Source organism: Lactuca virosa, chromosome 5 (assembly GCF_052849685.1).
Source record: "Lactuca virosa cultivar CGN04683 chromosome 5, Lactuca_virosa_CGN04683_v6, whole genome shotgun sequence".
NCBI classification, from domain to species: Eukaryota; Viridiplantae; Streptophyta; class Magnoliopsida; order Asterales; family Asteraceae; genus Lactuca; species Lactuca virosa.
The window spans coordinates 152,097,135-152,102,704 of record NC_136430.1 but is presented as its reverse complement, the minus strand read 5'-3'; the positions used below and the strand labels follow the sequence as shown (position 1 = coordinate 152,102,704).

The following is a 5,570-nucleotide window of genomic DNA, read 5'->3' as shown; positions in this document are numbered from 1 at the left end:
CTCGTCGTTAAGGATCCAAGAAATATCCCTCTCCAGCGCTCCCTTTGCGGCGTTCTCGGTCACCAGATCAACCTCCATCTCTGCCACCCGCTTGCTCAGACTGGTGTTCTCCAATGACAGGACCCCCACACGACCGTTTAGGCCCTCCACCTCTTCCCCCAGTTTCGCCACTTGATCCGCCAAGCTCGCCCTCTCAAATAACACCGCCTCCTGCTTAGCCCCCAAGTCGCTCTTATCGGCCTCCAACTTCGCCACTTGGGCCTTCAATTCTACACATTCAACGCCCCTCCTGTCCAAATCGGACTGGAGGCCCTCCATCTCGGAGGTGCGTTCGGTGGTCGCGACTAAATAAGACGACACTTGGGCAGCAGCCTAACGCAATCCATCAGCCATATGCTCCTCAGACAGGACACTTAGGGCCTCAGTCATAGCAGGAGGAAATGCGTGCTGACACCACTCGAGAGCGATGTCATGATCGGATACAAGATCCTGGGGAGTTAGTCCTCAAGTTGGCTTATAAGCATCCGGATGAGAGCCCATCAGTAGGGGGTGGCTGTGGTTTTACCAGAAGAGGTGGAGGCAAGACCATGAGGAGGCGAAGACCAAGTCTTTGTCCCAGCTCCTTCGATTATGGGAACGAGGCTGGTTTTCTCGGTGCTTCCTTCTCCCGTATGATAGGGCGGCTCAGTCGCCCGGGTTTGTGCCCCCTCCAGCAGTTTCGGAGGACCTTCATCGGGGGCACGGTTGGAATCTTTAGAACCCCCCAGTAAGAGACTCAAATTACGCTTCTTACGTAGACGGGGCCCGGTCCTAGCTGCCTCAGTTTGACCGCCAGAAGAGGCTTCCAAGAGTACAAAACGCCTCTTAACCCGACGAAGACTCCTCGAGGACCCGGACGGTGTAGGATCCTTCTAAGAAGCACCAGTGATGACAACGTCCTGTAGGTCCGAATCCTCACTAGCACCGGTAACACTGTCAGAGCCGGCCGTGGTCGTAAGTCCTTGGCCAGAAAAAGGAGGTGGAAGAGCCTCCACCAGGTTAACGTCGCGAACCTGAAGCTCGCCATCAAATAGACCCCGAAGAGCTTTCTCCAAAGAAACAGTCTCATCCACACCTGGTAAAAACAAGAAACAATGTCGGTTTAGCCAAAGCACCGCTTCGAACATAACTTGCCAATCTTTTCATATAAAAAAGAGGGGGGAAGAGAGGAAAAGCAAAAGAAATACCCTCTTTCTCAACAAATAATTCATGCATCTTCCCAAGAGCCCTCCAAGCAGCACTCATCCCGCCGTCGGCCAAGAAACAGTCAAGCTAATCTTCACCGGTGATGTTGATCTTCTCCAGGGGATCAACCAGTTCCTTGTCAGCGCCAAACAACACGGGGGCACGGTAGACGTACACCTTAGTCCTCAGATAACTGCCGTCCCATTCTTGAGTGAGCTGGAGCGCAGCCATCTTATCCTATTCCAAAGGCGCTACTTCAATTCAAGCGCAAGCCCCCTTCTATTGCATAACCTAAAAAAGCTATAAACAAAGTACTCGCGATTCTTCATCCACCGATGCAGACAATGCTCCAGTTTTCCATTCTCATATGAGGTTGGAAAGTTTATTGGCAACAGGTCGATGCATCATTATGGTTTAAAAAAATTACAATGCGCATCATTTATACATTTAAAAGACCATTTTATAATTTCTTTAATCTTTTTGTTTTACTTTATATATATATATATATATATATATATATATATATATATATATATATATATATATATATATATATATATATATATATATATATATAGCCAAAACTTAAAGATTTATGAGAATTAGAGAACTCTTAAACCACTTATCATTTTTCAAAATCAAGACCATCATTAGTCTTCAAAACCTACGACTAAGTCATATCTAAGCTAAAAAAAAAAAGGATTTGACAATTATTTTTAAATGTGCATATATATATATATATATATATAAAATACCTTATAAAACATATTTGCTCAAATGTTGAATTTTAAGTCGTATAAACATTAATACGATATTTACAATCAATTTATGCATTGAAATCTTACTTGGTCAATAAAGTAAAAAAGTCAAAGAATGCCTATTTGAATTCTTATCCATTTGGCACACCCTCATTTTTAGCTAAAATTGAACTAATTTGTTATCATGTGATAAACTCATTCAAAGTGGGAGACATATTCAAAGCCATTATTAACTTAATATACAACTACTATAAAACCCAACATCACCATCGTCACTTAACATTGTTGCTTTGATTTGCTTTGATTGTAGGTATAGTCGTGCTCTTTGTTAAAATCTTAGACTCACAAAATCTAGTCGTCGTCCTTCAGTCACAACCTCCCCCTCTTACACTTCCACTATCTTATTTTCTAACCCTAACACCAGCCATTCTCTTCTTCTCCTCTAACACTAACGTCGGCCACTACCAAACCCACTACTATCGCAACTATCCACTGTCAATAGATCTTGATTGGTAAACCTAACTTCTATTCAGTATGGAAACAAAACATTCTATAACTTGGTTACAGTTTTTTGTTTTTGTTTTACATCTACTTAGGCATTCCATTTAATTTTTTTTTGATGTTTTCTATAACTTTCTCTTTCAAATTGGTTGGTGTCAATATTTCTTTATGATTTTAAGAAGCTAGAAATCAAACTAATGTGAAGAAAGATTCAAAGCCTTCTTCAATTTCTTGAATTGGATTCACAATCATTTGATTTTGTGAGGTAACCCCATAATTTTTAAATTATCTACCTTGTGTTCTTTTGGTGCAAATAAAGCAAACCATTCACCTTTACTTTATCTTGCATTTCTCTTTTGATAGTTTGGAAGTGTATGAACATGGTTATTTGGTGTGCTCCTAAAATCATCTTTATATTGGAAAATGGCACCTGATTCCAGTAAAGTATTATAGGAAAAGCCACCAGATGTGATTTTTCCATGATGCAGTTTAGCACGTAAATATTTGAGTGGTAGGGTAAGGGAATGGTCAAAATGACCTTCACCACTTCCGGACGCCCACGATCATACCACCACCATCATCATCATCTTTTGTTTATTGCCTCTTTCTCTCTTTATGACAAACCATAAACACCAACGCCTACCTTCACTGTCAAAATGACCTTCACCACTTCCCGACGCCCACGAGATCTAGGTAAGAATAAAATAAATTCCTCTCATTTTCTCATAAAATTTGTGTTTCTGCTTCTACTTTCGTTTCCTCCAGATCTTGCTATTAATTTTGCATATTTTTTATTTTCCTGTCTGTACTACAAACATTAACATAATAAAGTTAAAATCATGAGTGGTCACTCTTTTTTTGTTTACAGATTGTTAATGAGTACCTTGAGCTCCTCAATACCCAAGTAGAGAATCAAAGGCAGGTAAGTTCACTTTTATTTTCAACTATAGTTGTATGATTCTTGGTTTTGGTTCAAGCATAGACTTTGGGTACAATCTGTTATAATTTCAATCCATAAACCTAATATTTAGAAACTATCACTCCACATTCAAGGTAAGCAATGGTTCAACCTTAAGCCTCAATCTTATTTGTTTTATGATCTTTACATGTATGTATTAATCGATATCTATAAAAAGTTTTGATTTTGTTGTAATTTTGCAGCTATTTTTTCACATCAATTTGTCAATGGTGTCACGCACTCTTTCATTAGACTGACATGACAATAAATATATGGTATCAACTTTTGAAACTGAAAATTTTCAATTTTGACAAGTTAAAAATGCATTTGGTTAAGACTTATTGGGAAAAAAAAAAAGAAATGGGATGTATGTGAATATCAATGAATCACAGAAGTTTGCACGACTTTAAGAATAACAATGGATATGGATCTAATAGTAAAAGGGAATTAGAAAGTCATTTCAACTTATTTTGGTTATTTTCGATCTTTTTTATTTTTATTAAAACATGATTCTTTTTTTGTTTTTCATTTCTGTTAATGTGATTTTTAAATGTACAATGTTTGTAAAAAGACATGAAAGTAGAATGTTGTAATGAGCGAATTAATGAAATAACATTGTTATTTTCTTGCATTGAACCCTTTATATAAAACCTTTTCAGGAAATAATTCCAGTTTATTGTTCGTCAGCTAAGTGGAAGCATAATGGGCAATTTCACTCTGCTTTCTTGGTCGCAATTTATTTGCTTAAATTATAAAAAAAAATTCCAAAGTTTTTCTTTTTTCGATTATGTCTTTAAGAACACATCTAAGTCCATGGTTTTATATAAAATTAAGATAGACCCATGAAAAAGGGAAAAGAAAATGGAAGAATATTGATTTTTTGAACCTTGGTACTTTGTCATTTTTGTTTGTAAATAATATATTATACGTCATGTTGCCTCATCAATTATCATCATTATAGATTTGCAGATACATGGTCTATTGTTCTTGGTAATGCTGCTCTGGACTTTGGAAAGGTGGTTTGGCAAAAGGTTTGCACTCATGCTATTAGATTCAAGGTACATGCTTATATCTAAGATTGATAGCACTTTACTACTCACAACTCACCACTATCCTCCTTCACTCACATCCCTGAAAACAAACCGCAACTTACCGCACCACTGCCACCATCACATTCACTGACCGTCTTCTCCGGTGAACAAACACCACTTAATGGTGGTGCTGCTTTCAACCTCTCACCACTACCATGTTTCGCCATCCACAAATATCAGCTGTCACCACCACCAGCACTATCGGCACTACCATCACATCATCATCATCAGGTCCATAGAATATAAATCATATTTGGTTTGTTTGTAACTTCTTTGCTCACATAAGTTTTGAAGTAAACCTCTTTGTACAAGTAATTTTTTGTAGTTCGATATTATTTCATTTGATACTGTTATTTAATTTCTGCATTATACATTATAGCTCTTAGTTGCTTATTTGGGCTATTAATCAAATTAATTTGAGTTAGAATGTGTGCGTTAATTGTTATAAGATGAAGTTGTACACCATGTTCATATCATTTTTAGACTGAGATATGGAAAGTAATTCCCATTGAACCAAGTAATCTATTCTTAGCCAACAGTCAACCAAGTAATTTGCAAAGGGATTGGATTTTGGGAAGGTGTGAACACTATATAGTACATTGATGTGGTGATTTTTATGCCATTTTTTGCTGCTACTTTCTTCATAGTTTCCTTTATTAGTTTAATCAAATTGAGTTATTAATACCATTTATTGTTGTTACTAAATGACCATTTTACATCTATTTGATGTCTTTTTTTTGGAAAAAATGATTTTTTTTCATTTTTTGGTCCCCTTTTCCCTTGGTACTATTTACTAACCTTTTGCATGTTTTTGTATTAACGAAAACAAAAGTAGTTAAAATTATGATCGGAAATTTTGATTTTGGAGTTTCTTGAACTTCTTGAATGCGATTTGAACTGTTTTTGTATCTGAGATCCTAAATTAAACTTTATTGTTTTACATTTTTCCAATTTTAGTCTCACGATTCATCTATTGTCTTACAGTTATTATTGTGTTATTATTGTGCAAGTCTAAATGAGTTTTATAGATTGTGCACA

General features: G+C 36.9%; 1 long non-coding RNA gene across 3 annotated transcripts; it reads left to right on the top strand.

Moving 5' to 3' along the window:
- The first annotated feature begins 2,263 nt into the window (after positions 1-2,263).
- LOC145110929 (uncharacterized) lies at positions 2,264-4,943 on the top strand. Of its 3 annotated transcripts, none has more exons than XR_013710123.1 (3): positions 2,264-2,748; positions 2,847-3,176; positions 3,352-4,943. It is a non-coding gene; the product is annotated as an uncharacterized LOC145110929 (long non-coding RNA). The 3 variants fall into 3 exon arrangements; XR_013710124.1 differs by having other exon boundaries at positions 2,264-3,176; positions 3,352-3,716; positions 4,101-4,943; XR_013710122.1 differs by having other exon boundaries at positions 2,264-3,176.
- The last annotated feature ends 627 nt before the right edge of the window (positions 4,944-5,570 follow it).